General features: G+C 50.0%; 1 protein-coding gene across 11 annotated transcripts in view; it reads right to left on the minus strand.

Moving 5' to 3' along the window:
* TLN2 (talin 2) overlaps positions 1–16,033 on the minus strand; it is a 7,472,684-nt gene that overhangs the window by 2,353,861 nt on the left and 5,102,790 nt on the right. The window lies entirely within an intron of this gene.

Genomic DNA, 16,033 nt, shown 5'->3' on the forward strand with positions numbered 1-16,033 from the left:
CTAAAAGTTAGTGGGGGGGAGGGGGTTTCTTTAAGCACAGTAGAAGTTCGGGGTGCTGTGAGGGTGGGGGGAGGTGGGATCGGGACGGAAGTGGGGATGTGTTATTGTTATGGGGAGAAAGTTAAAAGCACGAGGTTACAACATACTTGCACGAATGGGAATTATATGAGACACTCTTCTACAGATTCAAAATGCATTCACACTGAACGGGATGGCGGGTATGAGCTCTGAGAATATCAGAATCATGAGTTGGAATGTTCGGGGCCTGGGTTCTAAGGTTAAGAAAAGGAAAATCATGGCCTACATTAACAGACATGCCCCACAAATCCTATTCTTACAGGAGACACACATTGGCCCGCAACACGGGGAACAACTGGCGCCGAAGTGGGGAACCCACCAATACTTCACAACCTACTCGAATAGGGCCAGGGGAGTAGCAATACTGTTACACAGAACCCTCCGATTTACGTGCAAGGAGGTGAGGTGTGATCCGGGGGGCAGGTATGTCTTGGTACATGGCAATTTGCAAGATAGAGAGGTGGTCCTCCTCAATATCTACGGTCCCAACCTGGATGACCCGGTGTTTTACACCGAACTTTTCGGGTTGCTGGCCCACTATCCAACTGCCCACCTGATTTGCGGGGGGGACTTCAATACCATTTTGAATGTAGACATGGATCGCACCTCAACACAGGTGAGAACTTTGACTAAGGCCGCCCAAGCGATAATGGCTCATATGGCAGACCTGGGACTAAAAGATGCATGGAGGACATTACACCCATCCGAGAGGGGATACACCTATTACTCCACGGTGCATGACATGCATTCCAGGATAGACATGTGGCTACTGGACAACGTAGTGTTGGCCTGGGTACTCGCAGCACAGATACTGCCCAGGACGTACTCTGACCACTCACCGATAGTGCTGGACCTCCGACTACCGGGCGAAGCAGTGAATAGACCCCCTTGGAGGTTTAAACCTGCAGCGCTGCGTGACCTGGTCTATAGGAACACGCTGGAACAGCACATACAGGAGTATTTTGCATTTAATGATAATTCTGTGTCTCGCCAGGCGACTTTGTGGCAAGCATTCAAGGTGTGTATTAGAGGCGCCTCTATATCGAGTGAGAGTGGCATCCTCAAAGATATAAGGAATAGGATGCAACGCCTTGAAACACGAATAGCTGCTACACAATCACAATATGAGCTTCAACCGACGCCTCAGTTAGCCTTAGACCTAAAAAACGCACTGGACGAATTCAATGAGGCTGCTGATCAAGAGATCCGCTACTTTGACAGACCGGCGGCCGCTCGCCGCTATGGTGAGAGCGAACGACCGGGGAGGCTGTTGGCCAGAGCAGTGAGGGGGGAGAGGGGTCCGACCGACATTCCATGTATAACAACGGCGGAGGGCACGGTTACTACAGATCAGGGCAGTATACGCTCCACGTTTCATAAATTCTACGAGGAGCTATACTCACCCCAGTCAGACGCCACTGAAGGTGAGATCGAGCAGTATCTGTCCCGTATCCCGACGACCCTGCTGGCTGCAAACACGAGAGAGGTGTTGGAAAGTCCGATAACTGAGGCGGAGGTGATAAGGGCCATCGAAGCTCTCCCGAACGGGAAGGCCCGGGTACAGATGGCCTAAGCGCAGAATTTTATAAAGCATTTAAGCTCCTTCTGGCACCCAGGTTACTGGCTATGTGGACCGAGGCTCTGGAGGGAGGGGAGCTCCCAGCGTCCACGAGGGAAGCTGTGATAACACTGTTGCTTAAGACTGGTAAACCCCCAGAGGACTGCGGGTCTTATAGACCTCAATCGCTAATCAACACAGATGCCAAATTGTTAGCAAAGATACTGGCCACAAGACTGACACCGTGGATGCCATTCATGGTCCACGAAGATCAGGCCAGATTCATCCCCGGCAGGTCAGCAGCTACTAATATTAGGAGATGCCATGAGGTCCTAACTACGACCCCCCCGGATCAGCAGGCGATAGCAGTGTTGCTGGATATGCGCAAAGCATTCGACATGGTGTCCTGGCCATTCCTGTTTGGGGTATTGCGAAATTACGGATTTGGCCCGAACTTCCTGAGATGGGTAAAGTTACTGTACACGTCCCCACAGGCCAGGATTAGAATTAACGGCACCCTAACAGAGCAGGTTGAGCTCCGGGGGGGGCACGAGACAAGGTTGCCCGCTCTCGCCATTGCTGTTTGCCCTGATAATTGAACCATTAGCAGACGAACTGAGGGCTCTTGCCGGCATCTATGGGCTAAAAATAGGGGCAACAATGCACATCATAAACCTGTACGCAGACGACATTCTGCTATATTTGAGAGATCCAGACAGAACACTGGGGAGGGTCCTGGCGGTGGTGGAGAGGTTTGGTGGACTCTCGGGACTCAGACTTAACACTAATAAATCAGAAGTGTTCCCTATCACAGGGGCCACGGAGAAGCCACGGGACCTGCATGGGCTGCAGTGGTGCCCGACGCATGTTCTATATCTGGGAGCATGGATTGCTCGGACTGCTCAGCTATCCCGAGCATTGAACTACAACCTGCTTGTGGACTCGTTGTGCCTGAAACTAAAGCGCTGGGGGGCCCTCCCGATATCCATGATGGGTAAGATCGCACTGGTGAAAATGATAATCCTTCCTAAGCTATTTTACCTATTTAGCACGGTGCCGGTGTGGCCGGGGCGTGTTTTATTCACTAAAATGGCGGGCGCGTGCTCCTCATTTGTATGGGATGGCCATCCGAGAGTGGGCTGGGGGACACTTACAAACGACTACATGTACGGTGGCTTGATGGCCCCAGACTTTGAACTCTACTACCTGAGCGCGCAGGCACAACATGCGAACCAATGGGCGACGACGTTTATCAACCCAGCGGGCCCAGTACCTAACCAACTGGAAAAAGAGGCCACACTAGCACTCCACCAAATTACACGGTCTGGTGTTAAGCATTATAACTCCCTGAGACCTTCTAAAGTGGTGATCACTGCGTGGTCCAGGATTGTTGAAATGTACAATACTGAAAGGATATATCACCCTAGTATGCCGCTCTGGGGTATGCCGCAGACTCCTTTTACGTCAGAGGGAGAGACGGCCCGCCACTGGTCTGCTAAGGGCATAACACAATGGGGGCAGATATTTGTGGACGGGCAGTTCATTCGATGGGAGGATATCAGGGAGGAGGTGGGTAACACACCTACGGCTAGGCGACAATACTCTGGTCTGCGGGCAGCTACACAAAATATATGGCCAACCTTCCCTGATGAACCCCCAGTCAACATGGGGCTGGGATACATGTTTATGGGGGGACGCCAAAAAATAACAGCTTGCACACTGTACAAGACCATACTCCACACACGCCCACAAGAGCAGCGTCCGGCAAGGGCAAAATGGGAACAGGACCTTGGAGAAGAGGTGGGGGAAGAGGAGTGGTCTCAATACTGTGCACTCGTGAAACAGATATCCTGCAATTCCAAATACAGGCTAATCCACTATAAAATTCTTCAGAGAACACATTACACCCCAGAGAAACTCAAACGCATATACCCAACCATGACAGGGGAATGCCCGAGATGCCATGCGGACAATGCTGGCATTTATCACATGCTTTGGGGGTGCAGTGTACTGAGGGGATACTGGGAAGCTGTATGTCAGACGATAGACGAGATGGCAGACCACCCACTAGAGTGGACTCCACGGTTATGCCTGTTGGGGTCAATTGAAAAAATAAGCCCGAGTTGGCGAAAGCTTCTGAATGTAAGTCTGCTCCTCGCCAAAAGGGCGATCCTCCTCAGATGGAAGAGTGCGCACTCCCCTACTAAGGCGGACTGGGAAAGGGACATGGCATGGGCGAACGACATGGAGGAACTGTATATCGATACTGTGCTCCCAGCCTCGCGCCCGAAAAACATTTGGGGCAGGTACAAACAGTATCTCGCCGAGAAAAGCGGACTTGAACAACTTGATGCTGTAATGTGATTCATATTGTAAAATGTAATGTCTATAATTATGATGTCTCTGTAACCAAGTGAAAGTAGTGACCAAGTGCAACAAAAATAAAGGTTTAAAAAAAAAAAAAAACTTTGGGTCTCACCCTAAGTTACCAGGGGAATCCAGAAATGGACCCCTTGCTCACTGTTCTTAGAGAGGCACAGCTCCACTTCACTGATGAGGCCCGACTATGCCCAAATACGTTTCTGGGGTTGCTGTTGGTACTCTTGTTCACAGGAGAATTGCCTAGCATTTCGGTGCTGGATTGCCCCTGGGCAGGACAAAGTCTGATATGCAGGGATATTTCTCACCTCTGAACGGGACAATGAGATAAAGACTTGGTTGAGACTCTTTCAGGGGTCATCCACCCATGAACATGTAAATGGCCTATGTTCGCTGCTTGTAAAGAGACTGCCAGACCTCCCTTTTTTTGTATATTAAGTAACTTTGGGTCTCACCCTAAGTTACCTGGGGAATCCAGATGTGGACCCTTTGCTCACTGTTGTTAGAGAGACAGAGCTCCATCTCACTGATGAGGACCGACTAGGCCAGGCTTGCCCAACCTTTTTGAATGTGGGGCCAAAGCATTCACTTTTTGTCACCCGGTGGGCCGGCGAGCCAAAAGTGAACACCCTGACCCAAAGCAGTATATTCAAAAGCGATGGTGTGTGACCTTTGACGCATTAGCATCACAGGCATAGCCATGCAGTTCAAAAGATAGCTTTTGGTGTCGGGGGCAGTGATCAAAGGTTAGTTTCTTGTGATTTCTTCCAGTGTGTATGCGTTGATATTGCTCGGAAATAGTGGGGCGACCGAGCGTAGCGAGGAAGCTATAACAATCTAGGGATGGTTTGGGGGGTGCCCCCCAAGATTTTTTTTTCCAAGTATGGGGCTGAAATTGTGCATTTTACAGCAGGAAAAGTGACCAAAAAGCCATAAGTTTACAATCAGTTCTAAAGGGGAACATGTACATTCCCTGTCACTAACAGCAGACAAGAACATTGTAGAACACAACACATTTTAATGATCAATGTGTCCACAGTGTAAGACAGCACTGTCACTGATGTAACACATTGGCATGCTGGTTGTGCCCAAAATATGCCTCTGTAGCAACATGTCTATGCTGGCTGTTCCCAATTTAGGCCAGCATTTTCCTCTAGAAAGCATGATTGATGCTGCCTGAGCATGTGCAGTGTGCCCAATACATATGCCAGCTTATCTCTGTAATACACATTCATTACTTCTGTGGTAATGAAAGAAGCATAATCCAATTCCATGGGGCACCTGAGGCAGTAAAAGTCCTCCGCCACGGCCCGGTTTAATGGTCGGACCCAACATTGCAGAAATAAATTAATTAATCGTGTCCACGGACCCGACAAACATTGAACGAATAAATAAATCTGGCAGGGGAGCCGACTTATGAATTTCCCGGGGGGTGCCCAAATATAGGAAGTGACATAACCAGCACTTATATGACCGCATTTGCACGTAGTCGCCAACTTGGTGCGAGGGGGACGGGGAGTGCACAACAGTGGAAACATTGGCTAGCATGTATTGCATATACTAAAGGCAAGTAAGGAGGTTTAAGCCTTCCAGATGCATTCCAGAAGGCCAATGCTGCCCCTACTCCACCCCTCTATAATCATCCAGGTTGTAGTAGCCCTCAAAAGGCAGAGCAACACAACTAGGATAGGAGAACGAAATGCCATCCCATCCTGTGAGTGTGTCATACCTCAGAGCAAGGACTGTGCGTGTGCCTTGGAGCACAATCTCACTAATTTGGTGCAAATCGCGCAAGTGGGTGCATGGTAATGCCATGCGTGTGTGTGGGCTGCATACCCCGGATCACATGCTCACGTCTTCAGTGTGACTCTGTCCAAGGCATTACTATCCCAATGGTGAGAAGTGTCATATTTTCACATTAACTATGCATAAGCACTTTGGGTTATTGAATAGTGCTGCTACATTCGGAGTAATTCCATCCCTTTAAATATATTAGCTCTTGTATAACCAGAACAGTGTTGATTTATTCTGATGATGATGATGATGTTAGCCTTGGTCAATAGTTCTGGTTCTGTATCATTAAATGTACTTCAGATCTTCAGAGTCTCGGGAGGATAGCTCAGGGACAACGTGCTCGCCTTAGAAGCAAGACAACAAGGAGCAACACAGGTTCGATCCCTCTGGGTATATTATACCTCTACATCTGTGCACCCCTCTTGACAAGAGGGGTGCACAGATGTACAAATGCACCCAACCCAAAACGATTTCTTAGAAATTGACGGACAGACTTGCTTTGCATCTGTGCCTCCATTTCTAAAAATCTTTTTGGGTTGGGTGTACCTCCTACATCTGTGCACCCCTCTTGCCAAGAGGGGTGCACAGATGTACAAATACACCAAACCCAAAACGATTTTTAGAAATTGAGGGACAGACTTGCTTTGCATCTGTCCCTCCATTTCTAAAAATCGTTTTGGGTTGGGTGTACTTCTACATCCGTGCACACAGATGCAGAAGTATACCCAACCCAAAACGATTTTTAGAAATTGAGGGACAGATGCAACGCAAGAGCCTCTTGCTTTGCATCTGTCCCTCAATTTTTAAACATCATTTTTTCCCCGGCTTTCACCCGGGCCGCCAGGGAGACACAGTATGGATGGAACAAAGGGCCATCCATACTGCGTCTCTTCTCTCCGGCCTGGGGGGCGGGAGGGGGGGGCCCGGAGCACCCGCATAACACCGGGCCGTGGCCTGTAACTGCCTCTGGTGCGGAGGGCACCAGAGGCAGTTACAGGCCACGGCCCAGTTTATTTGTTCAATGTTTGTCGGGTCCGTGGACCCGATTAATTAATTTATTAATCGGGTCCACGGACCCGACAAACATTGAGCAAATAAATAAATAAACCAGGCCGTGGCAAAGGCAGTAACAGTCCTCCGCCACGGCCTGGTTTATTTATTTGTTCAATGTTTGCAGAGTCCGTGGACCCGATTAATTTATTTATGCAATGTCCGCCCAACATTGCATAAATAAATTAATCGGGTCCACGGACCCGACAAACATTGAACAGATAAATAAATAAACCGGGCCGTGGCCTGTTACTGCCTCTGGTGCCCCCTCTCCCTCTTTTAGGGGGCAACAGAGGCAGTAATAGTCCTCCACCACGGCCCGGTTTATTTCTTTATTTGTTCAATGTTGTCTGTACAGCCTCGCGGGACACATGAAAGGGCTTGGAGGGCCGCATTGTGGCCCGCGGGCCGTATGTTGGACAACCTTGGACTAGGCTGAAACACGTGTCTGGGGTTTCTGTTGGTAATCTAGTTCAGAGGAGAATTGCCTAGCATTTCGGTGCTGGACTGACCCTGGGCAACTCAAAGACTGATATGCTGGGATATTTCTCATCTGTGAAAGGGACAGTGAGCTAAAGACTTGGTTGAGACTCTCCCAGGGGCCATCCACCCAAGAGAAGTTTAATGGGCTGTGTTCGTGCTGGTAGAGAGACTCCCAGACCACCCTTTGATTTGCATATTAAGTAACTTTGGGTCTCACCCTACTTTACCAGGGGAATCCAGACATGGACCTCTTGCTTACTGTTCTTAGAGAGGCACAGCTCCAATTCACTGATGAGGCCCGACTAGGCCCAAATACGTGTCTAGGGTTGCTGTTGGTACTATTGTTCAGATGAGAATTGCCGAGCATTTCGGTGCTGGACTGCCCATGGGCAGGACAAAGACTGAAATGCAGGGATATTTCTCATCTATGAACAGGACAGTGAGCTAAAGACTTGGTTGAAACTCTCCCAGGGGCCATCCACCCATGAACATGTCAATGGGCTGTGTTTGTGCTTGTAAAGAGACTGCCAGACACCAGTTTTTTTTGCATATTAAGTAACTTTGGGTCTCACCCTAAGTTACCAAGGGGAATCCAGACGTGTACCCCTTGCTCACTGTTGTTAGAGAGGCACAGTTACATCTCACTGATGAGGTCCGATTAGGCTGAAACACGTGTCTGGGGTTGCTGTTGGTACTCTTGTTCAGAGGAGAATTGCCTAGCATTTCGGTTCTGGATTGACCTTGGGCAGGACAAAGAATGATAAGCTGGGATATTTCTCATCTGTGAACGGGACAATGAGCTAAAGACTTGGTTGAGACTCTCCAAGGGGGCATCCACCCAAGAGCAGGTCAATGGGCTGTGTTCGTGCTGGTAGAGAGACTCCCAGGCCACCCTTTGTTTTGCATATTAAGTAACTTTGGGTCTCACCCTAAGTTAACAGGGAAATCCAGACGTGGCCCCCTTGCTCACTGTTCTTAGAGAGGCACAGCTCCACCTCACTTATGAGGCCCGACTAGGCCCAAACACATGTCTGGGGTTGCTGTTGGTACTCTTGTTCAGAGGAGAATTGCCTAGCATTTCGGTGCTGGACTTCCCCTGGGCAGGACAAAGACAGATATGCAGGGATATTTCTCATCTGTGAACGGGACAGTGAGATAAAGACTTGGTTGAGACTCTCCCAGAGGCCATCCACCCATGAACAGGTCAATGGGCCGTGTTCGTGCTGGTAGGGAGACTCCCAGACCCCGGCCCCCTTTGTTTTGCATATTAAGTAACTTTGGGTCTCACCCTAAATTACCAGGGGAATCCAGACATGGACCCTTGCTCACTGTTCTTAGTGAGGCACAGCTCCACTTCACTGATGAGGCCCGTCTATGCCCAAATACGTGTCTGGGGTTGCTGTTGGTACTCTTGTTCACAGGAGTATTGCCTTGCATTTCGGTGCTGGATTGCCCCTGGGCAGGGCAAAGACTGATAAGCAGGGATATTTCCCACCTGTGAACGGGACAATGAGCTAAAGACTTGGTTGAGACTTTCCCAGGGGCCATCCACCCATGAACATGTAAATGGGCTGTGTTCGCTGCTTGTAAAGAGACTGCCAGACCCCCCCTTTTTTTGTATATTAAGTAACTTTGGGTCTCACCCTAAGTTGCCAGGGGAATCCAGACATGGACCTCTTGCTCACTGTTGTTAGAGAGACACAGCTCCATCTCACTGATGAGGCCCGACTAGGCTGAAACACGTGTCTGGGGTTGCTGTTGGTACTCCTGTTCAGAGGAGAATTGCCTAGAATTTTGGTGCTGGACTGCCCCTGGGCAGGACAAAGACTGATATGCAGGGATATTTCTCATCTGTGAAAGGGACAGTGTGCTAAAGACTTTGTTGAGACTCTTCCAGCGCCACCCACCCAAGAACAGGTCAATGGGCTGTGTTCGTGCTGGTAGAGAGACTCCCAGACCCCCCTTTGTTTTGCATATTAAGTAACTTTGGGTCTCTCACCCTAAGTTACCAGGGGAATCCAGACATGGACCCCTTGCTCACTGTTCTTAGAGAGGCACAGCTCCACCTCACTGATGAGGCCCAACTAGGCCGAAACATGTGTCTGGGGTTGCTGTTGGTACTCTTGTTCAGAGGAGAATTGCCTAGCATTTCGGTGCTGGACTGCCCCTGGGCAAGACAAAGACTGATATGCAGGGACATTTCTCAGCTGTGAAAGGGACAGTGAGCTAAAGACTTGGTTGAGACTCTCCCAGGGGCCATCCACCCACAAACAGGTCAATGGGCTGTGTTTGTGCTGGTAGAGAGACTCCCAGACCCCCCTTTGTTTTGCATATCAAGTAACTTTGGGTCTCACCCTAAGTTACCAGGGGAATCCAGAAATGGACCCCTTGCTCACTGTTCGTAGAGAGGCACAGCTCCACCTCGCTGATGAGGCCCGACTAGGCCGAAACATGTGTCTGGGGATGCTGTTGGTACTCTTGTTCACAAGAGAATTGCCTAGCATTTCGGTGCTGGACTGCCCCTGGGCAGGACAAAGACTGATATGCAGGGATATTTCTCACCTGTGAAAGGGACAGTGAGCTAAAGACTTGGTTGAGACTCTCCCAGGAGCCATCCACCCAAGAACAGGTCAATGGGCTGTGTTCGTGCTGGTAGAGAGACTCCCAGACCCCCCTTTGTATTGCATAGTAAATAACTTTGGGTCTCACCCTAAGTTATCAGGGGAATCTAGACGTGGACCCCTTGCTCACTGTTCTTAGAGAAGCACAGCTCCACCTCACTTATGAGGCCCGACTAGGCCCAAACACGTGTCTAGGGTTGCTGTTGGTACTCTTTTTCAGAGGAGAATTGCCTAGCATTTCGGTGCTGGACTTCCCCTGGGCAGGACAAAGACTGATATGCAGGGATATTTCTCATCTGTGAACGGGACAGTGAGCTAAAGACTTGGTTGAGACTCTCCCAGGGGCCTTCCACCCAGGAACAGGTCAATGGGCCGTGTTCGTGCTGGTAGAGAGACTCCCAGACCCCCCCTTTGTTTTGCATATCAAGTAACTTTGGGTCTCACCCTAAGTTACCAGGGGAATCCAGACAAGGGCCCCTTGCTCACTGTTCTTATAGAGGCACAGCTCCACCTCACTGATGAGGCCCGACTAGGCCGAAACATGTGTCTGGGGTTGCTGTTGGTACTCTTGTTCACAAGAGAATTGCCTAGCATTTCGGTGCTGGAATGCCCCTGGGCAGGACAAAGACTGATATGCAGGGATATTTCTCATCTGTGAAAGGGACAGTGTGCTAAAGACTTTGTTGAGACTCTCCCAGGGGCCACCCACCCAAGAACAGGTCAATGGGCTGTGTTCGTGCTGGTAGAGAGACTCCCAGACCCCCCTATGTTTTGCATATTAAGTAACTTTGGGTCTCACCCTAAGTTACCAGGGGAATCCAGACATGGACCCCTTGCTCACTGTTCTTAGAGAGGCACAGCTCCACCTCGCTGATGAGGCCCGACTAGGCCGAAACATGTCTCTGGGGTTGCTGTTGGTACTCTTGTTCAGAGGAGAATTGCCTAGCATTTCGGTGCTGGACTGCCCCTAGGCAGGACAAAGACTGATATGCAAGGATATTTCTCATCTGTGAAAGGGACAGTGTGCTAAAGACTTGGTTGAGACTCTCCCAGGCGCCATCCACCCAAGAACAGGTCAATGGGCTGTGTTTGTGCTGGTAGAGAGACTCCCAGACCCCCCTTTGTTTTGCATATCAAGTAACTTTGGGTCTCACCCTAAGTTACCAGGGGAATCCAGAAATGGACCCCTGCTCACTGTTCTTAGAGAGGCACAGCTCCACCTCGCTGATGAGGCCCGACTAGGCCGAAACATGTGTCTGGGGTTGCTGTTGGTACTCTTGTTCAGAGGAGAATTGCCTAGCATTTCGGTGCTGGACTGCCCCTGGGCAGGACAAAGACTGATATGCAAGGATATTTCTCATCTGTGAAAGGGACAGTGAGCTAAAGACTTGGTTGAGATTCTCCCAGGAGCCATCCACCCAAGAACAGGTCAATGGGCTGTGTTTGTGCTGGTAGAGAGACTCCCAGACCCCCCTTTGTTTTGCATATTAAGTAACTTTGGGTCTCACCCTAAGTTATCAGGGGAATCCAGACGTGGACCCCTTGCTCACTGTTCTTAGAGAAGCACAGCTCCACCTCACTTATGAGGCCCGACTAGTCCCAAACACGTGCCTAGGGTTGCTGTTGGTACTCTTGTTCAGAGGACAATTGCCTAGCATTTCGGTGCTGGACTTCCCCACGGCAGGACAAAGACTGATATGCAGGGATATTTCTCATCTGTGAAAGGGACAGTGTGCTAAAGACTTTGTTGAGACTCTCCCAAGGGCCACCCACCAAAGAACAGGTCAATTGGCTGTGTTCGTGCTGGTAGAGAGACTCCCAGACCCCCTTTGTTTTGCCTATTAAGTAACTATGGGTCTCACCATAAATTACCAGGGGAATCCAGAAATGGACCCCTTGCTCACTGTTCTTAGAGAGGCACAGCTCCACCTCGCTGATGAGGCCCGACTAGGCTGAAACACGTGTCTGGGGTTTCTGTTGGTAATCTTGTTCAGAGGAGAATTGCCTAGCATTTCGGTGCTGGACTGCCCCTGGGCAGGACAAAGACTGATATGCAGGGATATTTCTCATCTGTGAAAGGGACAGTGTGCTAAAGACTTTGTTGAGACTCTCCCAGGGGCCACCCACCCAAGAACAGGTCAATGGGCTGTGTTCGTGCTGGTAGAGAGACTCCCAGACCCCCCTATGTTTTGCATATTAAGTAACTTTGGGTCTCACCCTAAGTTACCAGGGGAATCCAGACATGGACCCCTTGCTCACTGTTCTTAGAGAGGCACAGCTCCACCTCGCTGATGAGGCCCGACTAGGCCGAAACATGTCTCTGGGGTTGCTGTTGGTACTCTTGTTCAGAGGAGAATTGCCTAGCATTTCGGTGCTGGACTGCCCCTAGGCAGGACAAAGACTGATATGCAAGGATATTTCTCCTCTGTGAAAGGGACAGTGTGCTAAAGACTTGGTTGAGACTCTCCCAGGCGCCATCCACCCAAGAACAGGTCAATGGGCTGTGTTTGTGCTGGTAGAGAGACTCCCAGACCCCCCTTTGTTTTGCATATCAAGTAACTTTGGGTCTCACCCTAAGTTACCAGGGGAATCCAGAAATGGACCCCTGCTCACTGTTCTTATAGAGGCACAGCTCCACCTCGCTGATGAGGCCCGACTAGGCCGAAACATGTGTCTGGGGTTGCTGTTGGTACTCTTGTTCAGAGGAGAATTGCCTAGCATTTCGGTGCTGGACTGCCCCTGGGCAGGACAAAGACTGATATGCAAGGATATTTCTCATCTGTGAAAGGGACAGTGAGCTAAAGACTTGGTTGAGATTCTCCCAGGAGTCATCCACCCAAGAACAGGTCAATGGGCTGTGTTTGTGCTGGTAGAGAGACTCCCAGACCCCCCTTTGTTTTGCATATTAAGTAACTTTGGGTCTCACCCTAAGTTATCAGGGGAATCCAGACGTGGACCCCTTGCTCACTGTTCTTAGAGAAGCACAGCTCCACCTCACTTATGAGGCCCGACTAGTCCCAAACACGTGCCTAGGGTTGCTGTTGGTACTCTTGTTCAGAGGACAATTGCCTAGCATTTCGGTGCTGGACTTCCCCACGGCAGGACAAAGACTGATATGCAGGGATATTTCTCATCTGTGAAAGGGACAGTGTGCTAAAGACTTTGTTGAGACTCTCCCAAGGGCCACCCACCAAAGAACAGGTCAATTGGCTGTGTTCGTGCTAGTAGAGAGACTCCCAGACCCCCTTTGTTTTGCCTATTAAGTAACTATGGGTCTCACCATAAGTTACCAGGGGAATCCAGAAATGGACCCCTTGCTCACTGTTCTTAGAGAGGCACAGCTCCACCTCGCTGATGAGGCCCGACTAGGCTGAAACACGTGTCTGGGGTTTCTGTTGGTAATCTTGTTCAGAGGAGAATTGCCTAGCATTTCGGTGCTGGACTGCCCCTGGGCAGGACAAAGACTGATATGCAGGGATATTTGTCATCTGTGAACGGGACAATGAGCTAAAGACTTGGTTGAGACTCTTTCAGGGGTCATCCACCCATGAACATGTAAATGGCCTGTGTTCGCTGCTTGTAAAGAGACTGCCAGACCCCCCTTTTTTTTGTATATTAAGTAAATTTGGGTCTCACCCTAAGTTACCAGGGGAATCCAGACGTGGACCCCTTGCTCACTGTTCTTAGAGAGGCACAGCTCCACCTCGCTGATGAGGCCCGACTAGGCCAAAACATGTCTCTGGGGTTGCTGTTGGTACTCTTGTTCAGAGGAGAATTGCCTAGCATTTCGGTGCTGGACTGCCCCTGGGCAGGACAAAGACTGATATGCAAGGATATTTCTCATCTGTGAAAGGGACAGTGAGCTAAAGACTTGGTTGAGACTCTCCCAGGAGCCATCCACCCAAGAACAGGTCAATGGGCTGTTTTCGTGCTGGTAGAGAGACTCCCAGACCCCCTTTGTTTTGCCTATTAAGTAACTATGGGTCTCACCCTAAGTCACCAGGGGAATCCAGAAATGGACCCCTTGCTCACTGTTCTTAGAGAGGCACAGCTCCACCTCGCTGATGAGGCCCAACTACGCCGAAACATGTGTCTGGGGTTGCTGTTGGTACTCTTGTTCAGAGGAGAATTGCCTAGCATTTCGGTGCTGTACTGCCCCTGGGCAGGACAAAGACTGATATGCAGGGATATTTGTCATCTGTGAACGGGACAATGAGCTAAAGACTTGGTTGAGACTCTTTCAGGGGTCATCCACCCATGAACATGTAAATGGCCTGTGTTCGCTGCTTGTAAACAGACTGCCAGACACCCCCTTTTTTTGTATATTAAGTAACTTTGGGTCTCACCCTAAGTTACCAGGGGAATCCAGACGTGGACCCCTTGCTCACTGTTGTTAGAGAGACAGAGCTCCATCTCACTGATGAGGCCCGATTAGGCTGAAACACGTGTCTGGGGTTTCTGTTGGTAATCTTGTTCAGAGGACAGTTGCCTAGCATTTCGGTGCTGGACTGCCCCTGGGCAGGACAAAGACTGATATGCAGGGATATTCCTCAGCTGTGAAAGGGACAGTGAGCTAAAGACGTGGTTCAGACTCTCCCAGGGGCCATCCACCCAAGAACAGGTCAATGGGCTGTGTTTGTGCTGGTAGAGAGACTCCCAGACCCCCCCTTTGTTTTGCATATCAAGTTACTTTGGGTCTCACCCTAAGTTACCAGGGGAATCCAGACAAGGGCCCCTTGCTCACTGTTCTTATAGAGGCACAGCTCCACCTCACTAATGAGTCCGACTAGGCCCAAACAAGTGTCTAGGGTTGCTGTTGGTACTCTTGTTCAGAGGAGAATTGCCTAGCATTTCGGTGCTGGACTTCCCCTGGGCAGGACAAAGACTGATATGCAGGGATATTTCTCATCTGTGAACGGGACAGTGAGCTAAAGACGTGGTTCAGACTCTCCCAGGGGCCATCCACCCAAGAACAGGTCAATGGGCTGTGTTTGTGCTGGTAGAGAGACTCCCAGACCCCCCCTTTGTTTTGCATATCAAGTAACTTTGGGTCTCACCCTAAGTTACCAGGCGAATCCAGACATGAACCCCTTGCTCACTGTTCTTAGAGAGGCACAGCTCCACCTCGCTGATGGGGCCCGACTACGCCGAAACATGTGTCTGGGGTTGCTGTTGGTACTCTTGTTCACAGGAGAATTGCATAGCATTTCGGTGCTGGACTGCCCCTGGGCAGGACAAAGTCTGATATGCAGGGATATTTCTCACCTGTGAACGGGACAATGAGCTAAAGACTTGGTTGAGACTCTTTCAGGGGTCATCCACCCATGAACATGTAAATGGCCTGTGTTCGCTGCTTGTAAAGAGACTGCCAGACACCCCCTTTTTTTGTATATTAAGTAACTTTGGGTCTCACCCTAAGTTACCAGGGGAATCCAGACGTGGACCCCTTGCTCACTGTTGTTAGAGAGACAGAGCTCCATCTCACTGATGAGGCCCGACTAGGCTGAAACACGTGTCTGGGGTTTCTGTTGGTAATCTTGTTCAGAGGAGAATTGCCTAGCATTTCGGTGCTGGACTGACCCTGGGCAACTCAAAGACTGATATGCTGGGGTATTTCTCATCTGTTAAAGGGACAGTGAGCTAAAGACTTGGTTGAGACTCTCCCAGGGGCCATCCACCCAAGAGCAGGTCAATGGGCTGTGTTTGTGCTGGTAGAGAGACTCCCAGACCACCCTTTGTTTTGCATATGAAGTAACTTTGGGTCTCACCCTAAGTTACCAGGGGAATCCAGACGTGGACCCCTTGCTCACTGTTCTTAGAGAAGCACAGCTCCACCTCACTAATAAGTCCGCTAGGCCAAAACACGTGTCTGGGATTGCTGTTGGTAATCTTGTTCAGTGGAGAATTGCCTAGCATTTCGGTGCTGGACTGACCCTGGGCAGGACAAAGACTGATATGCTGGAATTTTTCTCATCTGTGAAAGGGACAGTGAGCTAAAGATTTGGTTGAGACTCTCCCAGGGGCCATCCACCCAAGAGAAGGTCAATGGACTGTGTTCGTGCTGGTAGAG

This window comes from Ambystoma mexicanum, chromosome 11 (genome assembly GCF_040938575.1).
Source record: "Ambystoma mexicanum isolate Mex_15411 chromosome 11, UKY_AmexF1_1, whole genome shotgun sequence".
NCBI classification, from domain to species: Eukaryota; Metazoa; Chordata; class Amphibia; order Caudata; family Ambystomatidae; genus Ambystoma; species Ambystoma mexicanum.